Below are 21,817 nucleotides of genomic sequence, written 5' to 3' on the forward strand. Positions count from 1 at the left end.
CAGCATATTTCAACCTCTGAGTCAGATAAGTACACTGACAATTAATGTGGAGCAAGGTTATTTTTACAACTGCCCTTTGGAGGTAATGAATTTGAATAATTTAATGACAATTGATCAAAATAAAAAGTTGGTGAAAAGATTTTGCAGCCCAGAGACATGTGCAGGGAAGAAGGATTCCTCAACTGCTACAGCATGGAACTGTTTCAATAGTTGGCTGCAGAATTTTTGCAATGTTAAAGGTCTCTTAATCCTAAGTGTTTGTCCATTTGTCACAGGTTCCTAGTAACCCTTTTGTCTTTAAAAATATTGATTAGAGAGATCCCAGAAACAAAGTTCCTGTCATGAATCACAAGATGGGAGTTAAATTGTTTTTAGTTATCATTTATAATTTGAATTATTGTTGTCATATGTACCAAGATACAGTGAAAAGTATTGTTTTGTGTGCTAACCGGACAAATTATATTTTATCTAAGTACATCAGGGTAATAGAACAGACTGCAGAATATAATATTACAGCTACAGGAAGGTGCAGAGAAAAATCAACATGTAAGAGGTCCTTTCTTAAGTCTGATAACAGGAAGGAACAAGCTGTTCTTGAGTCTTGGTACTTGTTTCCAAACTTTTGCAACTTCTGCCTGATCTAAGCGGATGAGAAAGAGTATCGCCAGGCTGGGAGGGGTCTTTGATTTTGTTGGCTGCTTTCCCGAGGCAGTGGGAAGTGTAACCGGAGTCAATGGAAGGAAGGCTGGTTTGTGTGATAGATTGGGCTGTAATCCCAGCTCTCTGTAGTTTCTTGTGTTCTTGGACAGAGCTGTTGCCATACCAAGCTGTGATGTATGCAGATAGGATTCATTCGGGGGTGCATCTCTAAAAATTAAAAGTCATTGTGGATATGCTGAATTTCCTTGACCTTCTGAGGAAGTAGAAGCATTGGTGTGCTTTCTTGAAAGTAGCATCAATGTGGATGGACGGAGGTACTTACCAAAAATGTCAATGTGACACCAAGGAAAATCTAGTCCATGTTAATTGGGGCAAAAACATCAACATGGACTGTTTGGACTGAATCATCTGAATATCTTGTATAATTCTATGAATAAAATTATCACAAGGAGAATTGTCACCCTTCACCACCATCAACATCAAGGATTAGAATGAATTCTTACAGCAAGAGATAATTTTACAGAAAATAAGTATTACTTTGCTCATTGGTATAATATACTCTCAACAAATTGTACTTTACCCAATAATTGTTGCCTGAGGGAATTGGAGAGTAATGATCCTGGTTTTACATTCACCAACCACGGGAGACACTTTCCAAGCATCGAGTGTATATAAGATTCTTTCTGTGGTGCATCTCTAAAACTTAAAAGTCATTGTGGATATGCTGAATTTCCTTGACCTTCTGAGGAAGTAGAGACATTGGTGTGCTTTCTTGAAAGTAGCATCAACATGGATGGACGGAGGTACTTACCAAAAATGTCAATGTGACTGTTAAAATTATACACATTTCAAACAGATCACCTCGCATCCTCCTAAACTGTAAGAATATAGGCTTAGTTGAACCAATCTCTCAACATAGAACACATCTACCATCACAGATATCAGCCCAGTTAGCATCTTCTGCACTTCGTCTATGCTAGGAATATATCTTTTCTTAAGTAAGCAGATCTAAACTGCATACAATACCCTAGGTGTGGTTATATCAAGGCCCTGTATATCTGTGATGTGTCATCACTCCTGAATTCAAATCCTCATGCAACAAAGATCAGTACACCATTTGCCTTCCTAATTGCTTGCTAATTGCTTATTTTCATTGATTGGTGTACAAGGACACCCAGAACTCTTTGGAGACTCACATTTCCCAATGGATCACCATTTCAACAGTACTCCACCTTTCTGTTTTTCACAACAAAGTGTTTAAACCAAGACAAATAAGAACTGTTAACTGGGCCCAAAGAACAAATGGACCAGTAGCATATGTGAGTGGTGATTTGTATTGTTCATCGTGTCAGCATTCTCATCTCTAGCCAAAGTGTTAATGAACACTATTTTTGGTATTTTTTTGTTCTCCTTCGATCTCTTCTATCTGAAGAAAACAGCTGTTTTATGAAAAGTGCCCCCTTAATCAAAATGCACATATTGATATACTTCATTTCTTGGACCCAGTTTTACTCTGTGTCAATCACTGTTGAACATTATGTCCTCAATAGTTAAAGAATGGGCAGCTGATGTGTAACCACACCTCTGTCTGTCTGTCACTTTGGCTGAGTTTATCTAACACTGGGTGCCATTTGTTAACTCTGCCAGACACTTGTACAAATAAGAGGGGCCACAAACTGCTACAAGAATTCTCCTTGGCCATTATTTTGTTTCACATCGGCCTCTAACTGCTGCGAACCGTTTACGTGTTGTGCCAGAGAGGGAAGAGAAACAGCTTTCTGTCAGGTAGCCTCATACTGTGCCTGTTGGTTCTATAAGAATTGTAGAATATTCTGAAAAGTGCTATTTCTTGTATCCTACACATCAAGCCCTGCAGTACCCCACTTCCTCTATCCTAACATTTCTGCTCCACTCAGTAATTGTCAATTTCCATTTTGTCATAATTATTCATCCACTCCTCAAATTTAGCCAAAATCCCTGCAGCTTTGAGCTGAACTAGTCGGGGGAGAATTTGGCTAAGTATTGTTTCTAGGCTGGGGAATCGCAATGCATGTTTAACAGCACACCATATCCATTTAATGAAGACAGCTTGCTAACTTCACACGGCATCGTTATCTAAATAATTTCAGCAAACTGCCCAGCATAGAAAATGGTGCTGACTGCCTGCAGACTCAACAAAGGGTCAGCAAAGCTCACAATAAGCATGATTCACAGCAAGTCTGGTCTCTTAAAGAGGAACTGCACACATACAATACAAAATGTTGCTGACTTTCTGCAGAGGCTTTAGTTGAGAGGAAAACCACAATAAATGGAACATTAGCCAAGGGAGAGAATCCAGCTGTACCGTTGCAATCTTGTAGCATTGGTGATGGAGGTGGAAAGGAAGGAAGTGCAATGTTCCTTGAGCACTTTAAAGTAAACCCTGGGCAGACTATAGGAACAATTTGTATGGAAGTCAATCCTGGCCCTGAAAACCAAGGTGTACTCAGGGAACATGATCATTCACCTCATGTGGGTTATCACATGATTGGATCTTCGCAAGGCACCTCCTATTCACTATTCAACCAACATCTCATTCTGCCCGTTACTCACAGTTTCATGACAAAAATATTGGCAATTCAGCAGCGATGTCTAATATTCAGATACAACACCTCATCATCACATTGATGCTTATGCTGCCAGTTTCAGGGAGAATAGGGTTGAAAAACATATCAGCCATGATAGAATAATGGAGCAGGCTTAATGGGCCGAATGGCGTAATTGAGTTTCTATATCTCATGGTCCTGTATCTTATGGTCTTCTTATTCACCTCTTCCTGCCTCCACACACCTCCAGCCGATCAGCTATGAGATGCACATCCAGCAAACTCATTGCAATCCATGCACTGAAGTTATTCCCTCCCATTTGTTGGGAAAGGTTGGCCATCAGATTAAAGAGTAACAAAGAATTGGCTGGGGCCTTGGCACTCCTGCATTAACCTGTGAGTTGTGGAGCAACAGTGCTCCATCTCTCGAGCCAGTGATTACTCAGGTTGTTACATCCTGCATCAACAAGTGTGTTCAGAATGATAGTATCATCTCTTCTCAATACCCACCTCACTCTCATTCTGCTCTCTGACACGAAGTGACAACAGATACGGAAAAGCATTGAAACATGGACCTCTTGCTCTCAAACAAAAATCCCTAACCTCACTTCAACCCATGCCTTCTATATATATGCTTTCCAAAGCCCAAAAATCAGACCAATCAGTCACTACACCCTGAACATGAGCTAAAACAGGTTGCTGATAAAGAAGCAGCAGCACTCGATGTGACATTCACAACCATCAGTTTAGATACTGATGCTGAACAAACATGACAAGGTCGTGTACACTTAGGACCAGCACATGATGAGCTGCAATGAATGAGTGAGCTGTAAACTTACAGAAAGAAAGACCAGTTAATCTGTCAGCTCATTCGTGGGCAGGATTTCAGAGTGATTTCATTGCATAGGATTAAGATAACTACAATGAGTGATAGGAGAATGCTGATGAGCATATCTACTGAGATGCTAAGTGTATTGGCAAGTTCTGACCTGCTCTGATAGCGTTAGTATTTATGTAATTGTTCCAATTCAGTTTCTGAGTCAAAACGTGTGGTGCTGGAAAAACACAGCAGGTCAGACAGCATCTGAGGGGCAGGACAGTCAACATTTTGGGCATAAGCCCTTCATCGGGAATGTGGTGGGGGATAGGGCTGAGAGATAAATAGGAGGGTGAGGTGGGGCCAGGGGGAAGTTAGCTGGAAGGCAATATGGGGGTGGAGGTAGGGGTAATTGTAATAGGTTGATGGGGAGGGTGGAGCAGATAGGTGGGATGAAAATGGACAGGTACGTCAAGTCAAGAGGGCGGTGCTGAGCTGAAGGGTTAGATCTAGGATGAGGTGGGGAGAGGGGAAATTTGGAAACTATTGAAGTCGATGTTGATGCCATGTGGTTGAAGAGTCCGAAGGCGGAAGATGAGGGGTTCTTGCTTCAGCTGTTGGGTGGTTTGAATGTTGGATGATAGGGTTCGATGACAGCAATGCAATTGAACATTAAGGGGAGATAGTCAGGTCCTCCTTTGTTGAGATGATCATTACCTTGGTGCGATTCCATTGTGAAAATAGGACATGCTACCAAACAGGTTGAGCCCGACGTTTGCCTACATTTTGTCGCAGATGGGTCATGTCTACTTTATAACTGAAGGAGTCACAAATGGTACCAAAGACAATGGAATCTTAGAAAAAGAAAAGCCAGTTTTGAAATTATGGAAGAGAGAGTGTCATTAGTGAAACAATTGAAGATGGTTAGGCCTAAGACACTGGGAGGCCACGTAATGATGTTTACACACCCAGAAGACAGGCTTCCAACAATCACAAGCAGTTTCCTTTCTGCTCAATATAATTCCAGCCAGTGAAAACATTTCCCCTGATTTCCAATGACATTGATTTTACTCGAGGGCATTGATGCCACACTGGGTAAGATATACTATGAAAATGTATCATTAAAGATGGCTTAAAGCCTAAAGCTGAGTGATCATGCCAGATCCAAAATTGAGCGTTGGTGAGAAACGATTGGTGAGTATTTGGTGCTTCAGAACACAAAAAATGACAACTCCCATTGATTTGCTGATGGTTCAAAGTATTAGTTGTCCAGATAGACTTTATCTAATTTTTTCCATGGAGGAAATACATCAGTAGTTTCATACACTGCCAGGGAGAGGCCAGTGTTCCAGCTGTACTGGGACAGCTTGGCTGGAGGCACACCTAGATCCATAATACAAATCTTCAGGACTACAGCCAGGATCATGTTGAGGCGCATGACCAATGCTCTTTCTTGTGCACTCAACTGGTTCTTTAATCACATGAAATTAATTGGATTGTCTGTGATGGATATCTGTGATGCTGAGATTTTCAAGATGAGGCCAAAATATGTCAATAACTCAACACCGCAGGCTTCAACATTACCACTTCCATGTACTGGGGGCTAGGTCATTGAGGATGACAATGTCCATGGACTGTCCTCCTCCAATTAGATAAGTGAGAGGACTGCAGAATTTTGTTCTGACCTCATGGTTGAAAGATCACTTAACTCTGTCTTTAGCAATTTGCTTCCACTGCTCATATGGACTCCCACCTTATAGTTTCAGCATGTTCACACCTTTTAGGTGATGCTTTTGAATGCATTTTTCTACATTCCTCACTGAATTAGGGTTGATCTTCTGATTACTAGTAATGTTAAAGTGAGGTCAATGCAAGGCCATGTGTTCCAGGTTATGGTAGAATGGGATTCCTCTGCTGCTGATGGCACATACATTAGCATTTAATGGATGCCCAGTTTTGAGCTACTGAGTCTGAGTTTATTCCATTTAATGAAAAGGAGGGTATCCTCAGTGTGAAAATGGGGACTTTGTCTCAACAAGCCTGTGCTATGATCACTCCTAATAATATTATCAATACCTTCACATCTGAACAGGTAGATGGTGAGAATGAGGTCACCTAATGTTGTCTCTTACAATGGTTTGGTCACCACCCATCACCAGCCCAGTTTACTTTTTTCAAATATTTATCCAATTCCTTTTGAAAGATATAATTGAATCTGCTTCTGACATAATTTATGTGGATCAATTTACCACATGGAATAAAGATTCCTACCTGCTCTCAGATCCTTTTGCCAATTGTCTTCAATTTGGCCAGCCCTCGATCCTTCAGGACTTGGCTAAAAGAGTTAGTTGTGGCACCAATGAGGAAAAAGTGACGTCCGCAGGTGCTGGAGATCAGAGTTGAGAGTGTGGTACTGGAAAAGCACAGCAGGTCAGTCAGCATCTGAGGAGCAGGAAAATTGACATTTTAGGCTTTGGCCCGAAACGTTGATTCTCCTGTTCCTCTGATGCTGCTTGTCCTGCTGTGCTTTTCGAGCAACACACTCTCGAGTGGCACCAATGAGTCATCCTTTGTGATGGACACTGATGTACTCTCCTCCATATTCTCACAATTCTCCAGGACAATAACTGAACTCTGTGTTTTCTATTTTAACCTCATTGTAACCATAAACATTAGTTTATTGATGGCTTCTAGTTTTGCTATTTCTTCTTCATGAATCAGTCAGTGAAATTAAAATTGAGAGAGACGTAAAACTGGTGTTTTATTTGTTATCATCCATGTTAGTCAAACAACCCCCAGTGTACCTGTGTTCAGACTAGCTGTGCCTGATATCACCATAACCACAAGCAGAATTCTGGAAATTAAGGAACCATGTCGACTTTGAAATTTCTTTTCTGTAATTCAAACAATATCAATGAGCAGTTTGATAGGTACTAAGCTCTATAGTGCTATTTGCAACTTTTGATATTCTGACCTCATAACTCAGTACTTGAAAATTTATTTGATTGGTATATCATTCCACTGCTGATTTTTCAGTGTTCTACTTCTCTGGTTATTCAGCTCCTGTTTATTTACACCAATCATCGGTTCAACTTTCTGTTTTTTGCTTGATTATTATTGATTATTCAGAAAGCTGGATTTGACAGAATGCCATAGACTCATTTAGCATAGAAGGAGCTATTCATTACATTATACCAGCTCCACAAAAGATCTATGCAAATAGTTCCAATCACTTCATCTCCATCAATAGTCCTGGAGTTACTGTTTTTTCAAATATCTGTCCAATTCCTTCTGAAAGATTCAATTGCATTTGATTCCAACTTAATTTCTGTCAATCAATTCACCACATGGAATAAAGATTCCTACCTGTCCTCAAATCCTTTCGCCAATTGTTTTCAATTTGGCCAGCCCTCAATCTACACCATTTGAAGCTCTCATAATTTAAACACAAAATTGTTTTTCCAGTTGATCCTACCGTCTTTTAGTTCAACTTATATTGTGCACTTATTCCTGACCAAACCTACTGTTCAACACTTGCCTCTCATATAAAAGAATCATAGAATGACTACAGCACAAGAGGATTACTTTTTGGGAATTGTATCTCGGCTTGTTCTCTCCAGGAACTAGTCACTTCGTGCCCAGCTCCTGCCTTTCTGTCTGCATGATTCCCTATTCAAACAATAATCTAATTCACTTTTAACTGCTATAATTGAACCTGCTTCCATCACCTTCCTAGACAATGTATTCCATATCCTAACCATTTGCTGTGTAAGAAAATTCCACATGAAAATTTATTCTGTGTACATTATTTGTTGCTAAAATTACATATCAGTAAATATCAGAAAAGAGGTTGTACTATCATAGAAATCTAACTTTATTTAAGGCATGTATTAATACTATTTCAATATAATTTGACGAATCACTCAATGGGACCACTATAAGTATACATCCTTGACCAAACATCAATTCCTCCTAAAAGTTAATAAGGAGAGAAGCAGAACTGTGTTTAGGAAATGATTTCTGATGCAGTTGAGGAACTTTAACCATTACACACTTCTCTTCTGTGGACAGCCAGTATTAAATTTTGTCCTTTCCTGATGAAGTGCCTTTGCTCAAAACATCAATTCTCCTTTTCCTCGAATGCTGTCTCACCGGCTGTGCTTTTCCAGCACCACACTCCCGACATTAGTTTAGATTAAATTCGCTACAATACGGAAACAGGCCATTTGGCCCAACAAGTCCACACCAATCTTCTGAAGAGTAACCCACCCAGATCCATCTCATCCCCTTTATTTAGAACTGACTATGAGGTAACTAATGCACTTAACACTGTGGGCAATTTAGCATGACCAATTCACCTGACCTGAACATCTTTGGATTGTGGGAGGAAACCAGGGCACCTGGAGAAAATGCATACAGACACGGGAGAATGTGCAAACTCCACACAGACAGTCGCCCACAGTGGGAATCGAATCTGGGTCTCTGGCGCTGCAAAGCAACAGTGGTAACCACTGAGCCATCGTACCACCCATTTTGAGATTCATAGAATCCCTCCAGGGTGGAAACAAACCCTTCAGCCCACAAGTCTATACTAACCCTCCGAAGAGTATCACACACAGACCCATTCGTCTACCCTATTACTCTACTTATAACCCTAATTAAGTCACTTAACCTACATATCTCAGAACACTATGGGCAATTTAGCTAGGCCTATTCACCTAACCTGCACATCATCAGAGTGTGGGAAACCAGAGCACCCATAGGAAACCCACACAGACATGTGGAGAATGTGCACACTCCACACAGACAGTCATCCGAGGCTGGAATCAAACCCGGGTCCCTAGCACTGTGAGGCAGCAGTGCTAACCACTGAGCCACCATGCCACCCAAAATTAAATTTCATCTGCTGTCTGTCCACCCATTCAACCAACTGTTTATATTCTTTTCAGGTTTGAGATCACTCAGCTCATAGTTCACAATATTTCCAAGTTTGTAAACTTTGAAATTATGCCTTGTAATCAGGGTCTTGGTAATTAATATGTATCAGGAAGAGTGGGGATTCGAAAAGTGAACTATGGGGAACTCCATTATAAATCTTTCTCAATATGAGAGATAACCATTCATCATCACTCTAATTAAGTTCCTATAGTTTTCTATCACTCAACTAATGTTACATCCAGGTGGCTACTGTGCCTTTTATTCCATAAGCTCTAACTTTGTTTTGATGACTGCCTGGGCTACACTTTAGCAAATAACTTTTGACAGTCTATGTAAATCACATCAGCAGAATTACCCCTATCAACTTTCTCTATTACCTCAGCAACAATCTGATGCAAATGAATTGAACACAAATTATCCTGAGCAAATTTGTACTGGATTTCTTTTTATTAAACTACATATTCCCATATGAGTAGTAAAATTGTACAGAACTATTGTTCCCAAAATCTTCCCCCTCATCCATATGAAAGTAACTGGCCTGTCATTGCTGGGTGTATCTTTGCACCATTTCTTGAACAAAGAAGTGACCCATGTTCTTCTCCAGTTTTCTGGCACCATCCTGATCGAAGGAAGTTTGGAAAATCATAGTTAAAAATCACACAACACCAGGTTATAATCCAACAGGTTTATTTGGAAGCACTAGCTTTTGGAGCACTGCTCGTTCATCAGGTGGTTGTAGAGTATAAGATCATAAGACACAGAATTTATAGCAAACGTTTACAGTGTGATGTAACTGAAATTATATATTGAAAAAGACCTAGATTATTCATTAAGGCTCTCATCTTTTAGAATGAACATGTTGTTTTCAGTTCTTTTATATGTAAATCGCAGAACGTTTTTTTAAAATTACATTCTCCGTACCAGGCAACATCCTCATAAATATCCTCTGAATCCTTTCCAAAGCTTCCAGATCCCTCCTATAATGCAGATACTAGAACTGCATGCAATACTCCAAATGTGTCCACACCAGAGTTTTGTACAGCTGCAGTATGATTTTCTGGTTCTGAAACTCAATCTCTCTACCAATATAAGCTAACACACCATATGCTTTCTTAACAACCGTATTAACCTGGTTGGCAATTTTCAAGGATCTATGTACCTGGACACCGAGATCCCTCTGCACATCTACACTTCCAAAAATCTTAACATTAGCCCAGTACTCTGCATTCCTGTTGTTCCTTCCAAAGTGAATCACTTCACACTCCATCTGCCACCTCTCAGCCCAGCTCTGCAGCTTGCCTATGTCCCTCTGTAACCTACAACATCCTTTATCACTATCTGCAAATTTACTAACCCATCCTTCTCTGTCCTCATCCAGGTCATTTATAAAAATGACAAACTACAGTGGACCCAAAACAGATCCTTGTGGTACCCCACTAGTAACTGAATTTCAGAATGAATATTTCCCATTAACCACCAACCTCTGTCTTCTTTCAACTGGCCAATTTCTGATCCAAACCTCTAAATCACCCTCAATCCCATGGGGAACCTCATCAAATGCCTTACCGACACCCATATACACCACATCAACCACTTTAACCTCATCACCTGTTTGGTCACCTTCTCAAAGAGCTAAATGCGGTTTGTGAGGCATGACTTACCCTTCATAAAAACATGTTGACTATCCATCATCAACTTATTCCTTTTTAGATGATTATAAATCCTATCTCTTTCAACCCTTTCTGACACTTTGCCCATAACCGAAGTATGGCTCACAGGTCTACATTTCCAGGGTTGTCTCTATTCGCCTTCTTGAACAGGGGAACGACATTTTCTATCCTCCAGTCTCCTGGCACTATTCCTGTCGACAATGATAACATAAAGATCGAAGCCAAAGGCTCTGCAATCTCCTCCCTGACTTCCCAGAGAATCCTAGAATAAATCCCATCTGGCCCAGGGGACTTATCTATTTTCATACTTTCCAGAATTGCTAACACCTCCTCCTTATGCATCTCAATCCCAGCCAGTCTAGTAGCCCGTATCTCAGTATTCTCGGGGACCACATTGTCTTTTTCTAGTGTGAATACTGATGAGAAGTATGCACTTAGCACTTCCCCATCTTCTCTAACTCCACTCACAATTTACCACTACTATGCTTGACTGACCCTAATCTGATTTTCGTTATTCTTTCATTTCTGACATACCTGTAGAAAGCCTTAGGGTTTTCCTTGATCCTACCTGCCAATGACTTCTCATGGCCCCTCCTGGCTCTTAGCTCTCTCTTTATGTCCTTCCTGGATGATTTGTAACTTTCAAGTGCCCTAACTGAGCCATTGCATCTTACCCTAACATGAGCCGCCTTCTTCCTCTTGACACGAGATTCAACTTCTTTAGTAAACCATGGCTGCAGCACTCGACAACTTCCTCCCTGCCTGACAGGTACATACTTATCAAGGATCCACAGTAGCTTTCCTCGAATAAGCTCCACATTTCAATTGTGCCCATCCCCTGCAGTTTCCTTCCCCATCCTATGCATCCTAAATCTTGCCTAAATGCATCATAATTGCCTTTCCCCCAGCTATAACTCTTGCCCTGCGGTATTCACCTATCCCTTTCCATCACTAAAGTAAACATAACCAAATTGTGGTCACTATCACCAAGTGTTCACCTACCTCTAAATCTAACACATAGCCGAGTTAATTACCCAGAACCAAATCTAATGTGGCCTTGCCCCTTGTTACCCTGTCTACATAATGTGTCAGGAAACACTCCTGCACACATTGGACAAAAACTGACCCATATAAAGTACGAGTAAAAAGTGAGGTCTGCAGATGCTGTCGATCAGAGCTGAAAATGTATTGCTGGTTAAAACGCAGCAGATCAAGCAGCATCCAAGGAACAGGAAATTCGACGTTTCAGGCATAAGCCCTTCATCAGGAGTTGAAGGGCTTATGCCCGAAACGTCGAATTTCCTGTTCCTTGGATGCTGCGTGACCTGCTGTACTTTAACCATATAAAGTACTTAAACTATAGTATTCCCAGTCAATATTTGGAAAGTTAAAGCCCCCCATAACAACTACCCTGTCACTCTCTCTCCTATTGAGAATCATCTTTGCTATCCTTTCCTGTACATCTCTGGATCTATTCGGAGACCTCTAGAAAACTCCCAGTAGGGTGACCTCTCCTTTCCTGTTTCTAACCTCAGCCCATACTACCTCAGTAGAAGAGTCCTCAAACGTCCTTTCTGCCACCGCACTACTGTCCTTGACAAACAAGGGCCTCCTCTTTGACCATCCTCTCTGTTCTTGCTGAAACATCCGAATTTCGGAACCTGCAACAACCATTCCTCTCCCTGCTCTACCGATGTCTCTGAAATGGCCACAACATTGAAATCCCAGGTACCAACCCATGCTGCAAGTTCATCAAACCTTATTCCGGATACACTTGGCGTTGAAGTAGACACTCTTCAAATCAACTTCTTGCTTGCTGGTGCCTTCTTGTAATCTTGAAGTCTTAGTTCTAACTTCACTACTCTCAGCCTCATGTATACTTGAACTACAATTTCGGTTCCCATTCCCCTGCTGAATTAGTTTAAACCCACCCAAAATTTGATTGACAAATTTGCTCCAATAACATTTTAGCAGAGAGCAGTTGAAACCACCTCACCTGAACAAAGATCTGGAAAAATAATACTCAGACAACAAAGTATGATCAACTCAGAAATTAATATATCAAGAAAAGTAAAGATAAATCAATTGCCTATTGAAATTCTGTCATTAATGCAGCATTTCTGAGGTTAGGTAGTTCTAACCTCACTCCAACTTTAAGCATTTATTTTAAAAATCAAATATATTGCTGTAAACTTATTAAACTTTGAAGGTTACCTCACAGTGGCTCAATCCAGATCTATGAATATATATCAGTGCAGTTCAAATATTAAAAGCAATTTATAGTCATGCGGAGATCATTATTGCAATAATAAACATCTTCTCTGATCTACAGAAGCTTAGAAATAAGTTGAGCCATGTGTTCTTAACATTCAGAAATCTGGAGGGAATTCTGCTACCAAAGTGCTGAAATATATGCATCTTTAAGTGGGCCTTAATATGCTACAGTAGTGGATTTGATACTCTGTGAAGAATGTACACATTTAAGAAGCAACTTCTTCCTGAGATTCTCAGCATCCCCAATGCCAGCCTTCAACCAAATCAATTTACTCAACTCCACATGATATCAAGGAGCAGCTGAAGGCACTAGATTTGGGGCTATGGGCTCTTTTGACATTCTGACAACGGTGCTGAAAAGTTGTGTTACGAATTGTATTGTGTTCCAGCACAACTTGCAGTGCATCCACCTGGCGAAAGGAAAATTGCTCAGGTATGACTCTGTGCACAGAAATCCAATCTAGAGTTAATTACTATCCCATTAATCAACTCTAGATTTTCAGTAAATTCAATGAAACGGTCATCAATAGTGCACATATTCAGCAATAATCTGCTCTCACCGATGCTACATGGGTTCTGCAAAGACCACTAAGCTCCTGATTTCAGTCCAGCCTTGATTCAAACATGAACAAAAAGCTGATCTCAACGGAGAAGGTGAGAATGACTGCTCTTGATGTCAAGAAAATGTTTAACTTTTTCGGACATCAAGGAGGTCAGGCAAAATGAGAGTCAATGGGAAATGGAACTGGGGGAGGGGAACTCACTGCAGGTTGGTGTCATACTCAGCACAAAGACTGATGATTGTTGGATGTCAATCATCTCAGTCCCAAAAAAACCAGAGCAGGAATTTCTCGGGGTACTGTCCCAGATTGCATAACTTTCAACAGCATTTGTGACTCCTCAGATACTGAAGCAGTCTCTGTCCATGAACAACAAGGCACAGACAACATGGAGGCTTGGGCTGGTGAGTTGCAAGTAACCTTTGTCTTCACACTCGTGTCAGGCAATGACCTCCTCCAACAGGGAGAACCTACTTCACAACTACTCATTCCCCATCACTTACATTCTGGGGAGAATCCTATTGATTAAAACTAACCAGTCGAACCCAGTCATAAAATACAATGACTACAAGAACAAGTCAGAGGCTTGGAATTCTGTGGTGAGTAATCCAACTCTTGACTGGTCAAAACTTGTCCACCATCTGTCAAAGACAAGTCAGGATTAGTATGGAATGCCATCTGGATTGCTCCTGCAACACTCAGGAAGTTTAAAACCCATACAAAGCAGCCTGCCTGACTGGAATCCTGTATATCAACGTAAACATTCACTCCTTCAATCACTGATGCAGAGTGGCATCAGCAAGATAAACTACAGCAATTCACAAAAACTTCCTTCAACAGCACCTTCTAAACATGTGACCTCTACCACCTCGAAATGCATGGACAAAGATACATAAGGACACCACCAGTTATAAGTACTCTCAAAGTAACACACAGTCCTGCTCCGTAACTATTTTGACGATGCTTCACACTCACTGCGTTGAAATCTTGAAACTCCCTTTTTAACCAGTCTACGGATGTACCTAATTCCCAGGGCTATAGTAGTTTAAGAAGTCACCTCACCACCACATTCTCAAGAATGATTGATGCTTTTCTTTTTGTTTATTCATTTGTGGGATATGGGCATAGTCTTAATGGGCATAAGATTGTAAAACACAGAATGTATAGCAAACGTTTACAGTGTGATGTAACTGAAAGTTATAGTTACATCACACTGTAAACTTTTGCTATAAATTCTGTGTCTTACAATCTTATACTCCACAACCAACTGATGAAGGAACAGCGTTCTGAAAGCTAGTGCTTCGAATCAAACCTGTTGGATTATAACCTGCTGTTGTGTGACGTCTACCTTTGTACAAAACATTTGCGTTTTAACTAAGGAAAGAGGAAGAATTTATTGTTGCCCCTGTGGATCATGTGAACTTCACGATACAATCAAATTGCCCACTTAACTAGCTTTTCCACAAGCCATCACTCTCAAAGCAACACATGGTCCTCTCACAAACTGTTTAGTTGAATGAAATTCTCCCCCATCAAATCTTCCCTATTTGTACAGGAAGAAAATATTGGGGTAGGTGCAATAAGTAATGTTCACACACCAACAGTGCTAATAAATATTAGGCAGTTCTATCCCATTAAGCCATACATTACAGAACAGGCCCTTTGGCCCATCAAGTCTGTGCCAAACTACCTATACTAATCTCACTTTCCAGCATTTGGTCCATAGCTTCAAGAGTTATGGCTCATTAATTTGCTTGATAAAGATTGTGAAGTTTCTTGCCTCTATTGCCCTACCAGATAGTGCACCCCAGATTCCCACCAACTTCTGGGTGAAAACATTTTCTTCAAACCCCTTCCCAACCTCCTGCCCTTCATCTTAAAACTATACCCCTCTTTATTAACCTGTTACTTAAGGGAACAGCTGCTTTTGATCCACTTAGTCTTCACATCTCTAGACACTACAGGTAATCTAGCATAGTCAATCCAACTGTCCTAGAACTATGGAAGGAAACCTACATAGACATAGGGAGAATGTACAAACTCCACATAGACAGTCACCTGAGGTTGGAATTGAACTCAAGCTCCTGGCATTATAAGGCAGCAGTGCTAGCCATCCAGCCACCATGATATCCAATATCGATTATAACAATTTGGTTTCTAATTAAAGGAGACAGTTAAAACATCATCATCATATAAATACCAGCTTTTGTTAACAATGTTCTGAAAGCCTTTATGATAAAAAAAACACTCCAAAGCACTTTACAGAAATCAAAATTTTGGGGGCAATACGGAGAGCAAAATCAATAAAATATATTCTAAACTATCTTTTGAAGTAGGGAAGAGAGAAGCATTGCAGTATCTAAGGCTATGATACTAAAAAAAAATCAAAGCGGGTGGCTGTATAATGGAGGATAAAATCAGAAGTGCAGATATTTATGTACCTAAATACGATTGTAGAGGCACACAGGGTGGAACATACAAATTAGGATAATGATATCATAAAAGCCCAAAGCCTATTGATGATGGTTAGAGATTTGGATAACATGATGAATAGCAGAAAGATTCTGTTGTCTGAGAGTGAACTGAGATTATGATTGAAGATTTCCAGTAATGCTCTGCACTGTAATTAACTGAAGAATTGAATAGTTGTTTTGAATTTTACACTATGACAGCACTAAGCTAAATTAATAGAATCATAGAATGGGACTCAATCTATTAAATTGTCAAGTGAACAAAGCTAAAAGCATCAAGTTTGATTTACAGAAAATTCTGATTTCAGCAACAGTCAATATAAAATATAATCTATTTTTGTTGGTGCAGATTTTCCACAGAGATAGCAAATTCAAGGAGAGAGTTTTATTATTTTTGAGGAGCTGACCATCTTATTGCCTTAGATTTACCTGATGATAATATTAACAAAAGTTTCATTTTAACAGTGATACACCAGCAGTTTATTAAGCAGTCCTAATCACTCAAAGAACTCACTGTATTACAGTGTTGCATAAAATACTGTTCCAGGTGAGTTAAATGTTTTGAAGAATTATATTAGTTTAAACAAATGAGTAACAAAGGGCTGATTTCTACTCAAACAAATGAAATATATCATCACAGTGCCCTTGGTGAATGTGATCAAATTATAACTCAAGAGTTAAAATATCTTCTTAAAATACCTTTATAGTGATCAGCTTCAACACATTCTGACTGCACACAATGTAAACACAAAAAAGATACATTGAACAGGACTGCTCAATAATGGCTTTATGAATGCTGAAAAATACCGAGAAACAGGATTTGGCCATTCAGGCCTGATAAGCCTACTGTACCTTTTAATATGGCTGATTTAATTTTTCAATGCTTTTTACCCATAACCCTCTCTGCCATTGCTAATCAAAATTGTACATCAACCTCTAGTTTAAATATATTCAAAGACTGAGCCCTTGAGGATAAAGAATTCAATAATTCACAAACCTCTGAGTGAAACTTTTCCTAAACTTGATTCTAATTTGTAACCATTTTCTGTTTATATTATGCAGACTATCCAAACAGTGGAAACATCTTACTCACCCAGCCAGTGTACACCTTTTAAGTATTTTGTAGGTTTCAATGAAATAACCTTTCACTCTTCAAGACTCTGGAGAGGATAGGACCAGTTTACTTAATCTCCTTTCATAGGAAGTGTTGATTTCCTGAGGCAAGGAGACCAAAGCTGCATGCAATACTCTCGGCACCGTCTCACCAAACCCCTGTACAATTAAAACAATACTACACAATTCCTATGCTCAAATCTTCTTTGTGATAGAGGCTAACATTCCATTTGCCTGCCTAATAACTAGCTGCTGCTGCATGTTAGCCTTCAGTGACTTATTGACAAGGTCATCCAAGTACCTTTGTATGTCTACAAATTCCAACCTGTCATCATTTAAAAAATCTCTTCTTGTGGCCAGAGTGGATGCATGGATATGGAAACTGCCCAATGAAAGGACTTAGAAGCTGCTCCTTCTTGTCAAACTTAAGTGTTAAATGAATTGATTTGCATTGGTTTTATTTCTCTGTTTTGGTCAATGGGTTAATATATGAACTTGTTCCGTTTGCTGTTTTAACAGATAAGTTAACATGTGCAATATTACAATCTAAATTTGCCTTGTCATCTGCTTTTGAAGAGCACCCTCTACTGCACTTTTGTGCAATTTTCATACATAAACCATCCTTCTGGCATCTCTGTTGCCTTTTGTTACATTAACGGCACTGGCAGAAGTGAATAATGCTGAACGAGACTGAATTAAACCTTTAACCATATAAAGCAATCACCAAACAGAGATTATAACTCAAGAGTCCCACTAATATGGTACTTTATCACAAGTAATGAACCAAAGAATGGAATATTAACATTGAACTTTTCATTAGAACAAATGGCAGCAAATCCATTATTATCAGGAGTTATTTCAATCAGCTGCAAAGCTGCATCAATTGGGGGACTGAAAATTTTCTATTTATAAATGGCACAACATCCATGCCTGAACAGGATTAAAATCTTTACTGAACTACATAGATTTGTCGAATTAATCAAACTAAATTTGCATTCATCAGAGGCAATTTTCAATGGCAGATGTGGGAGAGATGTTCATCATAGCGAGTTTTCAGAAGATTTGTAACTCATGTTGAGGTTCTGGATGCAGGGTTGCTCACTAAGTTAGAAGGTCCTTTTTTTCAGACATTTCGTCACCATACTAAGTAACATCATTAGTCAGCATCAGGATGAAGCACTGATGGCATGGCCCACTTTCCACTTATGTGTTTAGGTTTCCTTGGGTGGCCAATGTCATTTCCTGTGGTGATGTAAATTCCTGTTCTTTTTCTCAGGATGTGATAAATGGGGTCCAAGTCGACGTGTTTGTTGATAGAGTTCTGGTTGGAATAGCAGGTTTCTAGGAATTCTCCTGCTTTTGGCTTGTCCTTGGGTGGATGCATTGGCCCAGTCAAAGTGCTCTCCTTCCTCATCTATATGTAAGGATACTGGTGAGAGTGGGTCATATCTTTTTGTGGCTAGTTGATGTTCATGTATCCTGGTGGCTAGTTTTCTGCCTGTTTGTCCAATGCAGTGTTGGTTACAATTCATGCAAGATATTTTGTAAATGACAAAAGTTTTGCTTGTTTTCTGTGTAGGGTCTTTCAAGTTCATTAGCTGCTGTTTTAGTGTGTTGCTGGGTTTGTGGGCTACCATGATGCCAAGAGGTCTGAGTAGTCTGGTAGTCATTTCCAAGATGTCTTTGATGTAGGGGAAAGTGGCTAAGGTTTCTGGATGCATTTTGTCTGCTTGTTGGGGTTTGTTGCTGAGAAATCAGCGGACTGTGTTCATTGGGTAACCGTTCTTTTTGAAAACTCTGTATAGGTGAATTTCCTCAGCTCTGCGTAGTTCCTCTGTGCTGCAGTGTGTGGTGGCTCATTGAAATTATGTTCTAATGCAGCTTTGTTTATGGGTGTTGGGATGTCTACTTCTGTAGTTCAGTATTTGGTCTGTATGTGTTGTTTTCCTGCAGATACTGGTTTGAAGTTGTCCATTGGCTGTTCGCCTACTGTGACATCTAAAAATGGCAGTTTGTTGTCATTTTTCTCCTCTTTAGTGAATTTTTTGCCAGTAAGGGTATTATTGATGGTCATGAAGGTTTCCTCTAATTTGTTTCGTTTAGTGATGACAAAGATGTCATCCACGTAGCGGGCCCAAAGTTTGAGTTGGATGGTTGGCAGAGCTGTTTGTTCGAATCTCTGCATCACTGTCTCTGCTAAGCGATCTCATGGGTGTTCCATTGGTTTGTCTGCAGGTTTTGTTGTTGAAGGTGAAGTGGATGGTAAGGCATAGATCCACTAGTATGATGATACTGTCCTTGCTGATGAAGTTGGTGGTGTTTGGTATATGTTTCTTTGGTTTTTCTAATAATGTCATCAGTGTTTCCTTGGTCAGGTTGATGTTGATGGATATGAACAGGGCTTTTATGCCAAAGGAGACCATTATTTCATCCTCTTCTATCTTGGTGTCTTTGGTGGTCTTCAAGAATTCTTGGGTGGAGTGGATGGAATGGCGTGAGTCTTCTACTAAGCGTTTTAGTCTTTCATGTAGCTCCTTGGCCAATCTGTAAGTTGGTGTTCCAGGTAGCGAGACTATGGGTCTGAGAGTGCAATTGGATTTGTGAATTTTGGATAATCAGTAGAATCATGGTGTGTTGGATCCATCTGGTTTCATTTTTTGGAAGTTGGCTTATTTATTTCTCCAGATTACTGAAGTTTTTTGAGTAGAGCTGTGATTCGGTTCTCTAGTTGTGGGGTTGGGTCTATCACCACTTGTTGCTAAATGTTGGTATCTGCAAGTAGTGCAGTTGCTTTCTCAATATAGTCTCCTTGATTTAAAATGACTGTCAAGCATCCTTTGCAGGTATGATAACATTGTTTTTTTTAGTCTTTCTAGCGCTTTCTTTCCTTGTGTAATGAATGTGTTTCCTTACTTTTCCTGCTTAATGTTGATGGGACTGTCTGTCTGATGGTTTGCTGGGTTTCCTCTGTGAACTGTGTTCACAAATTTGTTTATCAGTGTTGTTTCTGTGAAGAAATCTTTCTTGTCCACATCTTGGAAGTTGTAACTTAATTCTCTTACAAAGACAGCTTTTTCAGTGTCTGTTAAGGGTCAGTCAGATAAGTTTTCTATCTATGCTTCTGTATTGTCAGTGTTGTTATTTTGTGTAAGTTTGTCTAGTTCTTTTTCTGCAGGTCTAGTTTTTTTCATTTTCTGTGTTTGTTGCAGTCTAATGTCTATGGTTTGTTGTATTGCATCTGTCCATTCATGGTCTGTTGCATTAGTGAGTAAAGTTTTTGGTGTGAAATTACCCAGCTGTATTTGCGAAGTCTGTTGTGGGCATCATTAATCATTTCTAAAACCATTTTGTGGCTGTTTTGCTCAACTATTCTTTTGACTAATGGGGTGTTTTGGGAAGTTTGTATTGAAGACATTTAGGTAGTCCCTGTTTCCTTAGGCAGTCATACAGGAAGTACAGCTGTTCGAGGGTGGTGCTTTGTCGGATGGCATTGGTTTCCCATTTTTAGGCCAGTTTTAGCATATTGTGACCATAGGTGTTAATGGGTTTTGAGAAGATTTGTAGCTCAGGTTGAGGTTCTGAATGTAGATTTGCTTGCTGAACTGGAAGGTTCATTTTTCAGACGTTTCATCACCATACTAGGTAACATCATCAGTGCACACTGGTGGTATAGCCCGCTTTCTATTTATGTGTTTAGGTTTCCTTGGGCGGGTGATGCCATTTCCTGTGGTAATGTCATTTCCTGTGATGATGCCATTTCCTGTTTTTTTTGCAGAAGGTGGTAAATGGGATTCAAGTCAATGTGTTTGCTAATAGCGTTCCAGTTGGAATGCCAAGCTTCTAGGAATTCTCATGTTTGTCACTAACAATTTTTGAAAGAGGACCTTAAACAGAGATTAATTTCCCTGCTGGACAAGCCAAACAGAGACACGCATGAGAATTCCTAGAAGCATGGCATTACAACCGGAACTCTACCAGCAAACACATTGACTTGGATCTCATTTATGACCCCCTGAGATACCTTATCACATAAATAGAAAGTGAGCCATACCACCAGTGCTTCACCCAGAGGCTCGCTGATGATGTTACCTAGTATACTGACAAAAACAATGTCTGAAAACAAGCCTTCTAGCTCAGCGAGCAAGTCTATATCCAGATGTTCATCATATTAAGCCCAACAGTTTCACATCTTCACATCACTATCTGCAGTGGGAGAGTTGAGGTGCCATTGGAAGAGATGCAAGGACACATAGTATCTTGTCAGCTCCTAGAATTGTCCCCATGAGTCAGTCAGCTGGGACTGACTGCCTCAGTTGCAGTCTCGGCTGGGAGGCTGCAAATTGTAGGTGAGCCTGGAGGAAGAAGCTTGTCAATGTAGCCCATTATGATCTCCTCCAGTACCCACAATGAATAAGCAATAGGTTCCCATCTTCCAAGTTATAGCCACAAGTATGCCACCTTGTAGACGCAGGAAACTGGGCAACAATGTGACATTGGGTTTTTGTACAATATCTGTGCTGTAGTGCAATATTTCAAACAGGTAACTCTGGGACAACTTCTTGCATTAATGTTCAAAATCTGTGCCTGAAACAGCTATTTGGCTCTTGGAGTATGTAAATAGGGAAATTGATCTCTCTTGACGTCCCCTTTCTAAACTTTGTTAGTGACTAACCACAGAAATACTGTGATCAATATTCTCAGGCAGTTAATTGACAGCCTGCGCAGTCATC

This window comes from Hemiscyllium ocellatum, chromosome 6, assembly GCF_020745735.1.
Source record: "Hemiscyllium ocellatum isolate sHemOce1 chromosome 6, sHemOce1.pat.X.cur, whole genome shotgun sequence".
NCBI lineage: Eukaryota > Metazoa > Chordata > Chondrichthyes > Orectolobiformes > Hemiscylliidae > Hemiscyllium > Hemiscyllium ocellatum.